This window comes from Tupaia chinensis, unplaced genomic scaffold (genome assembly GCF_000334495.1).
Source record: "Tupaia chinensis unplaced genomic scaffold, TupChi_1.0 Scaffold000634_1, whole genome shotgun sequence".
NCBI lineage: Eukaryota > Metazoa > Chordata > Mammalia > Scandentia > Tupaiidae > Tupaia > Tupaia belangeri.
The window spans coordinates 1,839,673-1,855,037 of record NW_006160154.1 but is presented as its reverse complement, the minus strand read 5'-3'; positions in this window follow the sequence as shown (position 1 = coordinate 1,855,037).

Here is a 15,365-nt window from a genome sequence, read left to right as displayed (position 1 = left end):
AATGCCCTTATTAGTTTCTTCACCTTTGGGATATCAATTATTCAGATATTTGGGCAGTTCATGGTATCTAGTATTTCTCATATATTATCCTCAGTTTTCTTGATTGTTTTCTCGGTATTTTGAAAAAATTTTTCTAGGTCATTGGTTTTATCTTCTACTTCAGAGATTTGATCTTCTGCATGGTCTAACCTTCTTTTAATACTTTCAAGGGAGGTTTGGATTTCCTGTATTACAGCCTTCATATCTAACAGTTCTGTTTGATTCTTTTTTTATGGTGTCCACATCAATACTTTCTTCACCAAAAAAAAAAAAGAGAACCCAAAATTTTAAAAAATTACAAAGTATAACTAATTTGTGTGCGAATCTTGCTTCTCAGAATGCTTAAATCATTACTTTCAAATGAAAGGGAATAAAAGCTCTTGATTTTTTTAAAGGAAGAATTTTTTCCCTGTATTTCTGTCTGTTTAGGTTGTCAACAATTGAAAATCTTTTATGCAGTCATCACTCCTATTAACAGCAGCCTGAAATTACCAACAGCAAAAGGGCATTCCTCTTCCCTGTCACCCGGCAGCTAAACAAGTGTAAGTATTTTCACCATTTGGCACAGGAAGGGGAATTTAACTTAAGTGTTTTCAGCACTTCTGGAGAGCATTCAGTGTGTCTCTGCCTCAACCCATGATAGAGATACGTAACTGCCTCAGGGTCTTATATTATAGCATGGCAAGATATAGCTAAACACAAAAATGAGACATATTAGAACACAGCATCATTCAAAAGTTGAATGCTTTTTAAAAATTTAAGTATCATTTGCAAAACATTTTTAACCCTACTGATCCTAATAGTCTATTAACCTATATTACAAACTACTAGGGTCTTTTTTTTTTTTTTGGAGAGGATTTTTGCTATAGGGCATGTGCGCTCGACAGAGAGAGACAGAGAGACAGAAAGCGAGAAATCACCCCCCACCCAGGGAAGAAAGCCTTTGTAAGTGACTTGATGTTTCTCTCTTGCCAATCTTAGTATCTTGTCTGTGGTTTTGGTCAATCTAGCTGTGATGTGCCAGGGAGAGGATCTTCTTGGATTAATTCTATTGGGGTTTTTGTGTATTTTGGGGGTCTGAATGTTTGAGTGACTCTATAGACTTGGAAAGTTTTCTTTCAGGATTTCATGGAATAGATTATCAATGCCCTTATTAGTTTCTTCACCTTTGGGATATCAATTATTCAGATATTTGGGCAGTTCATGGTATCTAGTATTTCTCATATATTATCCTCAGTTTTCTTGATTGTTTTCTCGGTATTTTGAAAAAATTTTTCTAGGTCATTGGTTTTATCTTCTACTTCAGAGATTTGATCTTCTGCATGGTCTAACCTTCTTTTAATACTTTCAAGGGAGGTTTGGATTTCCTGTATTACAGCCTTCATATCTAACAGTTCTGTTTGATTCTTTTTTTATGGTGTCCACATCAATACTTTCTTCACCAAAAAAAAAAAAGAGAACCCAAAATTTTAAAAAATTACAAAGTATAACTAATTTGTGTGCGAATCTTGCTTCTCAGAATGCTTAAATCATTACTTTCAAATGAAAGGGAATAAAAGCTCTTGATTTTTTTAAAGGAAGAATTTTTTCCCTGTATTTCTGTCTGTTTAGGTTGTCAACAATTGAAAATCTTTTATGCAGTCATCACTCCTATTAACAGCAGCCTGAAATTACCAACAGCAAAAGGGCATTCCTCTTCCCTGTCACCCGGCAGCTAAACAAGTGTAAGTATTTTCACCATTTGGCACAGGAAGGGGAATTTAACTTAAGTGTTTTCAGCACTTCTGGAGAGCATTCAGTGTGTCTCTGCCTCAACCCATGATAGAGATACGTAACTGCCTCAGGGTCTTATATTATAGCATGGCAAGATATAGCTAAACACAAAAATGAGACATATTAGAACACAGCATCATTCAAAAGTTGAATGCTTTTTAAAAATTTAAGTATCATTTGCAAAACATTTTTAACCCTACTGATCCTAATAGTCTATTAACCTATATTACAAACTACTAGGGTCAGAGAGATATGATATGCCTTTTTTTAATCCTGACCATCTAACACAAAAGCTTTAGAATCCTTAACAGAAAAACCAAGTTCATCCAGAAATGGACAAAATCGAACATCACCTAGAAGCTATTTCCCCCCCTCCTCAGAGCCCTTTAAACAAAGATTAAAAGAAAGACACTATAAAAATGTTTTTGACATTTCCCATTTTTAAATATAAACACATTGATGTATTTTTAATACTATAAAATAGATAAAAGAGAGAGTAATATTTTTCAAGGGTGGAATATTTCATGCTAAAGTAAACAAAACAAAAGAGCTGTCCAGGAAGTCAAAAGTTATTATCCATGAGGAGAAGCATGTTTTTTTCATTACAGAAACAAGCAGGTTCAAATGTATCAGACATGTGATGTTCGAAGTCTGAGCGAGCACTTCTTGCAGCATTCCACTGCACATCAAGTGTCCAGCCACAGCCGTCCCCACCACAGGGTGTGCTGGGAGCTGACTCCCTCTGCAGCAAAGGAAAGACATTTGCAACAGAGTGCAAGGAAAAGGAAAATGTCTTTCCTACACTATGTGCAAGCACATATGTGTGCATGTGCCCAAACACATACACATGCCTGCACAAGCACAGACACACATGCACCACACACATATAAACACAAATAGGCATACAGATAAGCATACACACAGAAACACACATGCACACACACACACACACACACACACACACACACACATATACACAGACATCCAGGCATACATACACATCCAGAGACTTGCACACAGATACACAGACAGCTTTACGTTCAGATACATGGACACACATGGGCACACACTCTACGTACCTGACACTCCACAACACGTAAGGACACATTTTCTAAATACGAAGGGCCACTATAAATAACGAGTTGTTCTCCCATTTTGAACTTTGATTTCTTTGTCTGGAAAGTGGGATGGGTAATCCCAACTAACTCACCTAGTTGTTAAGATTGGAAATGGTGCTCTAAATTGAAGCTACAGGGGACTGGACAGTGGTGAATCAGTAAAAAGTCATGCTCTGCAAGGTGATTCAGTCTTGGAAGGTTCCCAGTTCAAGAACAACAACCTCCCTCAGTTGTCCAGGTATGTACTTGCCCAAGATCCAGGCTAACTGAGGCTGGGCGTGGATAGAGGCTTCAGAAACCTACTGGGAATGCTCTCTCTCTGCCTCTATCATTCATGAAAGAAATATATACATAAACTTTACAAGGAACCGTAGTCTGGAAGAGAGTGGGAGAGAGCAAGTGCTTGTTCCTTTCATCATAGTCCTCTTTTATTTCAGGAACCATGACTGCATTCCATCTAAGCAGTCAATTACTAGTGACTACAGAAGTCCTCAGGGTTCTTGCGTCCATTCACACTACACACAGAAATAAAAACCACATCAGAAGAGAAGCAGGGTGGGACAGGGCCTGACTGGCTTACTGGGAGAGATTTCTCAGCATTTGGGGTTTAATCCAAGGTGAGAATTGTACTCATTAAGGTAAAATTGGCTCGACACTGTTCTCCCCAAAGGAGGTATCTTTCTACAGGGCCAATACATGCTACGTCATATACAACATCCTCAGGGAAGAAATGTACATGTAAAGCACTTCTGGGCTCTTTCAGGATGTAAGCCCACCACAGCTTACTCATTGATCCATCTCTAGAGCAGGCCAAGATCTAAGCTAGTGTGGGCTTAGTATCTAAGTCTTAACATGCATTTCATAAATTGTATGCTAAATAAAGAACCTGCCTTGAGAAATCTGAAAGGGATTATGTAGGACAGCATTTGTATGCGCAAACACACGTGTATATATGCACACCCACCTGCATACACAGTCAGCACTGTAGAGATTTACATTCAACAGAGAACACTTGATATCATCTCTCATTGTTCAGAGAGCTCATAATCCCTTTCCCACCCAGAACTGAATATCAGAAATGCTATTTCAAAATGCCACCTTGGGTCCAGCAGATGGCGTAATGATTACATCACTGGACTCCCACATAGTCAACCATGGTTCAAGTCCCGAATTTGGTGGCTCAAAACTCACACTAGCTGTATGTGCATGTGTGCCCAAAATCCTGAGAGGAGAATGGAGGAGAAGGGATTGCAGAGTGGCCATCACCCCTGGGGAGTGATTTCTCACTTTCTGTTTATTTGTCACTCCAGCAAGCACATGCACCTATAGCAAAAATGTCTAGGGAAAAAAAAAAAAGCCAACATCCATTTCTTTTTGTTAAATGCTACAATATGATCTGTAAGGAGTTTGGGGCAGGTGTAGGGACAGTGTGTCTGGGTGTAACTCATAGATAACTGGCCATCTAGGATTGGGTGGTTAGTCTCAGTAGAATTTAATTAGAAGTTAGGAAGTTTGATGTTGTAATAAAGTGCTAGGTGACAGATAGCTTTGGGGAAAGCCCCATAGTCTGGTGGTTAAGGGAGCTGGATCCCACATGGCTGACCACAGTTCAAGTCCTGGCCCCAGCAATTTGTAGAGCATGCTAAGTATCTGTGTGTCCATGCCCCAAATCCCAATAGGATGGAGTAGCCAAGAAGAGATTGTGACCTGCAGTGTGCTTACTACTGCTCCTTCTCCCTCTCCATTTCCCTCTCGCTGAAGAGCTTATGTGCCCTCTAGTAACTGAAAAGAAAGGAAAAAAAAATACAGCCTTTAATTAATCATTTATTTTAGGCATCTGGTTACTCACAAATACACAAAGGAGACTTGTTTTGTAGATCAGAGATTTCAAGAACTGTATTTCTGACAAAATCTATAGTCAAAATTTGATTAAACTTTTGAATTTTACAGAGTTTTAAAGTGAGATAATCCACTTTAAAACTGGATTGGGTTTATCCACTTTAAAACCGGATGTCTATGCATTATTTGACAAGGCTTGTTAAGACAGCTTTTCACATCAACAATGCATTTACCCTTCCATGCCTTCAGGTTGCCTCCAGAGTGACAGTCAGGAGATAGTCTTCTGTGGTCAGCCATGACCTACCTCCCAGTCTCATCTCTCATTCCTTCCTCACATTTGCTTCATGATCTCTCTCCTCCACTTCAACATGTTTTCACACATGATTATCCCTCAGGCTAAAGGCCTTTTATCTGCATTTCTATAATCAAAACTCTATCTTTCGCCAAGTACCATCTCAGATGCCACTTTATCTAAGCTATGTCATCTTTCTTCCTTTATGATAGGACCAAGAAAAGAAATAGTCAGACAAAAGTCACCAAGTATAGGACACAGAGTTTAAGCTCAGTGTATTAGACACTGGATCCCCCATGGCAACTGTGGCTCAAATCCCAGTCCTAGTGGCTTGAAAACATAGCAAGGGGATGTGTGTGTGTGCCCAGAGTCCTAACAGGATGAAGAAACGAAGGGAAGGGGATTGTGGCATGACCATCTCCTATCGCAGGGAGGTGCTTTCTCCCTCTCCCTTTCTCTTTCTGGTGATTAAAAGAAAAAATTAAAAGTTGTCAAGCATAGGAAGCTGAATCACTGGAAGGCCGGGTATCTGTGACTCCTGGATGTAGTAGAGCTGTCACCCAGAAGGACAATAAAGCCCAGGAAAAAGTCCCCAACAAACCACAGAGTACAGAGCTCACAGGAAGCAAGTGATAAGCCTTCAGGAGGCTATAGAATGAATATGTGTGAACTCCAGGTTCATATGCAAAAACCCAAATCCCCAATGTGATAGCATTTTGAGATGGGGCAGTTAGGAGGTAATTGGGGTTAGACTGGATCATGAGGGTGAAGCCCCCATGATGAGATTTATGTCTTTATAAAAAGAGGAAAAGACATGAGCTTTCTTTCTCTGCCTGAACACACCAAGGAGAGGTCACGGGAAGGTACGAGGGGACTTCAGAAGGTTCCAGAAAAATGGAATTAAGGTATGAATTTATTATGGTGAAAATAAAATTCAAAATTCAGTCATAGTTTTTTTCATAATATACATTTTCCAAAAATTTTAATAACTATGAAGAAAGTCGTTGCCAGATCCAACCAGGCAGACTGACCGCAGATTTCCAGCCTCCAGAACTGTGAGATATCAGTGTTGTTTAAGCCTCTCAGTGGATGGTAACTTTTCTTAATCTGTTCCTGGTATGAGGAAGTAAGTGACATGCTGTCAATGGCTTTAGGTATAGAGATGTGACCTGCCAAATTTATTCAATAACTACTTACAGAGTTTCTAATTTTTTTAAGTTTATTTTTGTCTTCCATGAGAGAGGGTGACAGAGTGAAGACAAAGAAACAAAAAGACAGAGAGACATGAACCCTTGACAGGGTTTATGCTGTGCTCTACCTCCTGCCTCAGTCAGCCAGGAACATGGGCATGCTTGTACATACCTGGAATACACAGGGAAACTTCAAGACAGGAACCTGGGACCTTCAGATCATCACATTACAACAAACCGTACTACCTTGGGTGTATAAAGAGGATTGTAAGATGTAGTAAAAAATCAAGAGGAGGAAATGTACAAAAGCCCTTGAACTGGACCCCGTAAGTATGAGCACAATAGTTCCAGATGAACTTTGTCCTGAAGTCCCCTGGACCATCAAGAGTTATGAGCTAGGAAGACCACAGAACATAGTGATTTTATACAAGGTTTAATCAAATACTATGAAACACTTTTGAGTCCTTTATTTTCAAAATTTATTTTCTTAGAGGACCAGCAGTTAGAGTAATGGCTATGTTGCTGGACTCCCATGTAGTCAACCATGATTCAAGTCCCAGACCCGGCTGCTTAAACTCATGCCAGGCATGTGTGCATGCATGCCCAAGATCCCAAGAGGAGAATGGAGGAGAAGAGATTGAGGTGTGACTATCCCCCCTGGGTGGTGATTTCTCGCTTTCTGTCTCTCTGTCTCTCTCTGTCTTTCTCACACGCGCCCTATACCAAAAACCTCTCCAAAAAAAAAAAAATTATTTTCTTAGCAAATGAAAATTAGATTCACCTAAAAGAACTTGTAAGCTGAGAGCCACTCTCCGTTCAAGAGACATAACCTATAAAAAGTAATTGTAGGAGTACGTGACATATCCCTTATACAAGACATGTTCTGTAAAGGTCAGCTGAGGTGCTAGAATAGAGATGATCAAGATGAGAAATACACATTTTATGAATGATAAAAATTTCATTTTCTCACGTGTATGCACACACACAGTCTTCAAAAAGTTCATGGAAAATGCATATTATGAAAAAATATACATGGATTTCAAAAATTTATGCACCAAAATAAATTAAACTTAATTCCATTTTTCATGAGCTTTTTGAAGTACCCTCGTGTGCGTTGTGTGTACACGTTCACCCATGGTTTGTGTTAATTAGGTCATTGTTATTCATAAAATAAGATTTTGTTAAATAAATTCTATCCTAAAATAAACAGGGAAAAATCTGTCAGGACAAGCATGAAGGTAAAGGAAACAAGGGTTATATTGAGTTCTAGTCCATGTTTTATTGGATTTTTCGTGTTTTTCTCTGAGTATGAGGATACAAATGAGAGGGTGAGAAGATTTCCTTTTTTTTAGAGTATAAACTCTCTTCATGTTTTCAGTCACTGAATATTTGATTGATAGTGTTGTCCAATAGATTGATCTTGTTTGTCCAAATGTCTAGAATACAATTATATTCATAGTAAAATTCTCTTGGATGGATTCTAAAGGTATTTGGGGGGAGTAATTAGACACTTTGGAATCTTGCAACATTTCCAGATATCATCATAAATATCACATTAGAAAAAATACAAGATGGTAGAGATTAGGGTCAATAATTAGCATGTTTTTTAAATCTCATTCACCCTGAGAACTCAAATTTTTTCAAAAACATAATAAATGGATCTCTGTATCACACTTATGATGAGGGTACAATGTCCTCTTATTTTATCTGTAGAAGAAAGGCAGCCCAGTTTAAAAATACTCATCGTGTACCACAGACACTATCAGAGAACTGGGATTAAACCTTACATCTGATGGCCCCTTAGAGAGCATCTTAGCCAGAAAATTACTGTCCTCAAGATAAACTGGTTATAAAAACAGGCAAGAATTTATGTTACAATCTAGTTAAAACAGAAATAAACTGAGTAAAAGATTTGACATGACACACTGGGACATTGCAAGGGCAAGGCAGTTTAACTGTTGGATAAATAGGATTTCACTTTTCAAATTTTCGAAATTTATTTTTTAATGTCCTCTGGAAAACAATTAGGAAGTAGAACAAATCAAAGTCTCCCAGTTACAAATGGGATAGGAATCCTAAAGCTTTGGTTTCAAGCTTTCCTCAGAATGAATTTAGAGCACCAGGTAGATGGTGCTCCTTCATTTCCACACAGCCGGCTCCTGGCTTTTCAGAAGGGAGAGGTGCTGAGGGAAGAAGGTGGCACAATCTGTTGGAATGGCAGGACTACAAAAAGAACGACCTGAAATCCTCATTTGCATAGCGAGTGCATTGTATTACTCAGAATCACTGTTTCTTTGAGGTGATCTGAAGACCAACTAGGTGGAGATTATGGAAGGAGGCACTAAAATACCCAGTGCTTCCACTCACCCCTGTGTCTGGCATCGTTTGATGGGACCCTTTGCCCTAACCATTTGTGTGAAGAAAAGAAAAAACAAATCTATCCATTTGTTTAAGAATTAGATGAGGGGAGCCAGCTGGTGGATCAGCAGTAACACATTTGCGGTGCTGGACCCTCAGGGGCAGGTCCCAGGTTCACACCCCGAGGTTTCACGTGCACCCAATCTTGATGGCTAAAGCTGGAGTGGATTGCAGTATGAAGACCCTGTTGGAGATGCTTGTCTCTGCCCTTTCCTTTCTTTCTTTCATTCTCTTTCATGGAAGAAATAAATAAATAAACTTTAAAACATAGAATTAGACAAAGTTAGTGTCTCTGCTGGATGTCAGAGACTGGGAATAGAAAATAGTAAAAGTGATTGATAAAGGAGAAAGGTGATTCTCATGAATTTTTACATTTATAAACGTTAACAATAGACAAATATCATAGCTTGCTACATAAAGAGAAGGCTCTCTATGGCCTATGGCTTCCATTCTGGTTATGAAAAGAGGAGTTTTTATTCAAAATCTGATCCCCAGACACAGTGATGTAGCCAGAGGCTTCTCCAACAGTCAGACAGGCAAAGCTGGCCACCTCCAGTCAGCAGAGCAACACACTTCCTTCTTGCTATCTGGAGGACACAGTCGAGGTAGTTGCTCACTGTTAATGTAAATCTTAGAAAGTCTGAGAATGTGATCCTTTGGGAGGCCAGTTACTGTTAATAAGTCTTCAACCACACTATTCTATCTTCATTACTAATTGCTGGTGTTCCACTTTATTGTCTGATATATCCTAGGCTTGATCTTTCTCAAAGTTTTCTACAGGAGAGAATTTTATGTAAATGCATATGTTACAATGTACATTGCCTACTGCTTCCAACTGCAGCCCAGGCAAGGGGTGTTCTCCAGCAAGAGTCAGTGTTGCCTGGTATGCAATTAGCTACAGGGCCTAGAATGTAACCCTCTGCCCCCCTGCTCCTTGAATATAACAGTTATGCAAGTACTCCTTTACATAGACTGAAGAATATGCTCTCTGCATCTTCAGTGGGCCTAGAAAAGCAACCTTCTCAGAAACAAAAGAAATACTATAATTAAATCATGTCAAGCTATTTAAGTAAAACACGGTGTTACTGTGTCCTCTTTGTAGTCTGCAACCACTGCCTTAAAGAAAGTATTAGACTCATATTCTTCTCAAGATCTCTGGCTAGAGCTTTTTGTCTAAGAACAAAGGGAAGGTTGAACCTCTCATTAGAAACAAAGTTATAATTCACTGCTCCTGCATTTCCTCCAATGTGTTTGGTGCTAGCCATATATCAGGAGCAGACTGTCATCTTGGGGATTCGATAAAACCATCATTTTGGCAAAACAAAACAAAACAAAAATTTGGCCTTAGGAAACTGTGAGTCACCTCTGTGGTCCTTCCAGCTGTGCTTTGCACTGGGGGTAATAAATCACGCATAAATAATAATCACCAAAATTAAATGTGTGGATGTTGGATCATTCTTTGTCATTGTTGCTCACTAATAACAGTAATTTGGCTAAGTAAATTGTATTGATATCAAATGTTCCTAGCATGTAGCTTTCAATTAGCAGGTCATCCATTCCATCTTCAAATGACATGACATTTCACTTGATATTTCCTCCCTGATCATATCTTAAAGAACTGCTCCTCCTCTTGTTTCCCCGTGCTTTTTTTTTCTTTCTTCTTCTTTTTTTTTTTTTTTTTTTTTTTGGTCTAGTTTTCCTTTTATAACCAACACCATCATGAGTAGTGCAACTTCAAACAGCCCCAGTGTAAGGTCAAAAGGATTGGTTCCTGCTGCCAAGGAAAAATGATGCCATGTGCCTTCCTCATTCTCATGCCTGGGGCCTCGATGGGCAACGAACACCCTCTCTCCCTTCCCACTGTCTCACGGACTCCCCCTCACCACAAGGTATGTCCAGGTTGGGCTTGAACTTCACGCCCTTGGTTATAGGATCCCCAACCAACAACCAGAGATTGATTTTAGAATGAAGGACTGTCTTCAGAGATCCTTTGAGAATCTAGAAGACCCCATATAATCCACTGGACCTTTCCTACCCAAATTGGAAAGGTTCACACAAAACGGAGCCAGGATGAACCACTCATGAGGCCACTTGTGCTGGACTAACGGAACCTATCTCCCATGATCCCTAGTTCACAGAATGACATTAATGGCATGTATCTTCCTAGATCCTTCTAGAAAGATGAAAAGTTAGAACCGGAAGTGAACAAATGCTACCACTGTAATCATTTAGCCCAAGTCACACAGCAGGTCTCTGTGGAGCAGGAACCAGAACTGAAGGCAGCAGTTTCCTGGGCACCAAGGCTAGGTCCCTGTGATAGAATCACTAGTCACTATACCTCTAGAGCTGGACAATACATAGAAATCCCTTCTAAAGGAAATCTCTCATACAGCAGATGTACAATCTGAAGTCAAAACAAGCTGATAATAAGCTATACTATTCAGAGGAAAAGCCCCATTATACAGAGATCTCCAACCTAAGGGCTTTCTCCAGCTGCCTGTGCCTCTAACTCACATTGAGCTTCCAGAGGAGACTCGGTTTCTAATCAGAACCATCACTTAGAAATATTGCATGACACTCAAAATTTTAACTTTTCTATCAGCCACATTTTGTAAAATAGTAAATAGAAACAGATACAATTAGAAATATATGCTATTGAATCCAATATAACTAATGTATAACCATTTCAAAATGTAAGTAATAAGAAATATTGTTGATGAGCTATTTTAAATTTTTTGTGCACTCATCCATTGATATTCAGTGTCTTTTGTGTTTTATAACCTATCTCAATGTAGTGCACATGGGACAAGTGGCTGCCCTCACAGACATGTCAGATCAACCTTAGCTCCACTTTCAGGAGGCTTTGCTATGGGTGTTACAATGGATGTCCCACCTGCAAGCCCAAGAGCAGACTCTGACTGTACTGTCTCAGGAGTGATTCCTGCCTATCCACACCCTGTTAGTACCAATTTCAATGGCCTTCCATTGTACTACAAAGACCAAGAAGAAAAATTTCAAATATATTGGAATAGAACCAGTTTCATGGTGGGTTCTAAGGTTTCTTCAAGCTCTAAGATGGCAAAATATAATGGTTATTCTGAAACTGCTCAATATATTGATGTCTTAAAGAATCTAATCTGCCTGGGCTAGTATTTCTCACAAAATAAACAGTGACCCTCTTAGTGAATTGGAGCAAAGTGAATTCAATTGCAAATTGTCTAAACTAAAGATAGGAAGCCAGATAGATCAATAACAGAGCTACAGTCAGTTCATGAAATTAAATATGTCTCAACTCATGTGAGTAGCTTTCTCTAGACCTGATGTGATGGGTAGCGGGAACAAGAAGTCTTGAGTATGATTGTTGATGATAGGAAGCCAGATAGATCAATAACAGAGCTACAGTCAGTTCATGAAATTAAATATGTCTCAACTCATGCGAGTAGCTTTCTCTAGACCTGATGTGATTATTGTTGATGTCTGATATTATGTATGTGATTTTAGTAGAAAAATGCTCATCATTCTCAAGCTATACAATGGAATGCTTTAGTCTGCCACAAAGAGGTGCAAACCTTTAATGTCACCATTTAACTATTTAACTAATCCCTTATTAATTTAGTAATACTGACAGCCACATAGTATTATAATTGCTTCTTCAAGAAGGAAGCAAAGTGACTTGAAATGAGTTAAGTATAGTTATTTCATACAAATTCTCTGAACTCAAAACCTCTTATTGGTGATATTATTCAGAAAGGCACACAGAATTAGCCACACTTCACCATCACTGTACAATGTACAGGGTGGTTACACTACACAGCCCATTGAGGTATCTTTTTTCAGAGAGGCAAAGATAAGTTAGAGTCTACAAATTATGTTTCAGGAAGCTACATCTATAAAAAAAGGTTTACACTTGGTATTCAGTCTTCATGCCTCCAAATAGTTGTGAGTATATGCCAGCATCTTTTGTGTTATCAACTGAATATGCCCCCCAACATTCATGTGTTGAGTCACTATAATGGGATAAAGAGGGTAGAAATTGATCCAGTTATGGTTTGGAAGGATGTGGCTTCAGAGAAGAGATCGGGTTTAAAGTCATCAGAGCAGAACCCCCATGATTGACTCCTGATGGGTTTAAAATGAAGGGGAATGAGAGACACATACATGGGACACAGACCAGGATCTCTTGCCCTTTGCCATGTTGTTATGCAGCTAGGAGACTCCAAACAGAGAGAGCCCATGGACCTTGGCCTTCTGTACCACGAGTTGAATAAGTCTTTATTCTTATAAATGACCCAGTTTCGGGTATTTTCTGTCATTAGCAACGAAATGGACTAGAAAATCTAAGAAGAAAGGACTTTGCACAGGGCTAGTGCCTCAAGAGAGAGAAACCCATACCTGGAGGCAGTTCCTTTACTGAGCTTTGGAGAGTCATGAGGTACCGCTGACAAGCCACCACAGCCAGGCAGTGACCTGGAGCACTCTGATTTCATCCATCTTTTTCTTAAACAGCTGTACAAAGTTGCATCTAGAATTAGATTGCTAACATGTTTTATCCTATTTGCTCAAGTTCATTAGTTACTAATGTCACCCATGGCAGCTGTGAGACTTGGTCTAACTGGAACAAAGGGAGGAGACAGTGCAATAGGTCACACGAAGGCTCAGTCCTTTACTGTTGTTCTAACTCACCCAGGCTTCTGGGATACAAAAAGCCAACACAGCCATATCCAGGTGCTGTTATGTCCTTAAAGATGCACATTTCATCTTGATTGTCATGACCTCAAACAATAGAATGAAGCAGGAGAAAGACCGTGGTTTCATTTCTAGTCCCGGGAAGTCTCTTTCTCAACTCCAGCTGAGCTTTGGCACTTCCCGAGTCTGGTGTTGCTCATTTACCCCTCAATCATTATTAGAGAGTAAAGAGCATGAGCTTTGAAGTTAAACAACCTGGTGCTACCCCTCTCAGCTGTGTAATCTTGAGCAAGCTCCACAACCATCTAAAGTCAAGCATTGTTGTAAGGATTAAATGAGTTTGTACATGTCCTAACACTAAACGCTGGTGTGTAGGAGCACTCAATAATATAACCTATTCCTACTTCATTCTTGCTAGTACTCCCACCAGCACCATGATTACTACTAGATGCCAGGTATTATTCCAGGAAGAGGGGATACCAAAAGAAGTACAATCGAGGACTTCCCTTAGAAACATTCCTCTCGAGTAAGGACAAAAACTTGTTAGACTGTAGTTAGCATTCAACATGGAGGTTCTGAACAAGATAGGGACAAGCTACAGAAGCACAAAGAAATTATTCTCAACTCTCTCAGGGAAGAGGGGCCCATGGAAAGAGGCTTTGAGCAGGTCTGAAATCTGAGCTGGGCAGGAGAGTGAGGTGAACAGCCTTTTACAGACAGGCATAGCTAGCAGGAAGGGGGTGTGGGCTTAGGAAGATGAGAAGTGTGAACCTTGTTGGTGGGGAGGGTAGCTCTATGGAAGGAGGACTTATTTAGCATGGAGCAGAAAAAAAAAAATGCTTCAATGCAAAGGTGTACTTTCCTCTGTCGTTTTTTTTCCCTTTCAAAAGCAGTCAGCTCAGGAATGATGGTTTAGTTATCAGAGCAGTGAATATAAAATCCAAGACAATACATGTCCTCCAACACTGGAAACCTGGCCATCTCAATGCCCTGGCTTCAGAACTGCTTTAGAACATGCCCCTCTTTTTTGTCCTTCATTAACTATTTCAAAGTTACTGCTTTGGTGGGATCCTGGGGGAAGCTGTAAAAGGCAGATCAAACGAAACAGCCTCACCCATCCTGGCCCCTCTACCATTTGAGCCCCTTGCCCATCCATTACTGTAGAATGCTATTTACAGCCCCTTTCATCTCTCATTACCTCTTGTGAAAAGGAACGAGGTCAACAAGAAAAGGGCCAGAGGAAAGAGCTTTTGGAGCCCTTGGAAGGTTGGATCTAAAGCCAGCAATGAGGCAGAAGTGAGCAAAGAGAGACTGTTCTGACTTCCCTTCTGCTCACAGCAGGGTCCTCCTCCACCAGCCCCAATAGCCCCTCACACAAATCTTTGCTCAATGCACATGAGTTGTACTTCATTGATGAGGTGTGTGGCCCCTATTGGACAGCTCCTGTGGAGGCAGGTGCTCTCTCTCATTGGGTCTTCCACAGCCAGGTTCAGTGCTCACGGAAGGAGTGGATGGATGGCAGACATCCCTCTAGTCAGTGGACCCTGGGAAAATCACCAGAGAAAACCCACCTTCATTTTTCTTGTTAAAATGAAAATTCTGCATAATACTTCTAAGGTCCCTTCAGGTTTGCTGAGGTGTGCTAAAAGTAGTGGATGCTCATTATAGAAAACATGGAAGACACTGAGAAGGAGCCAATTGCTTATATTTCCATCAACCGAGCTCATAGTATTGGTAGGCGTATTTACTTCCAGAATCTGAAAACTTCACTAAACTTTAAATCTTCACTGTCCCGTCCCTGTTCGGGTGCCAGGTGTCCCCGACCCGGGGGGACAGCCGAACGGGTTTCCTGAGTGAAGGAGTGAGAGCCGGGGCAAGCAGCGTAGTGTTACAGCACGGAGACGACAGTGTCGTCTGTTTATTGTGGGCAGCACGGTACAGCACAGAGACGACGCAGTGTCACAGCTCTTAAGGGTCGCATCGTCTACTGTGAGCAGCACGGAGACGACG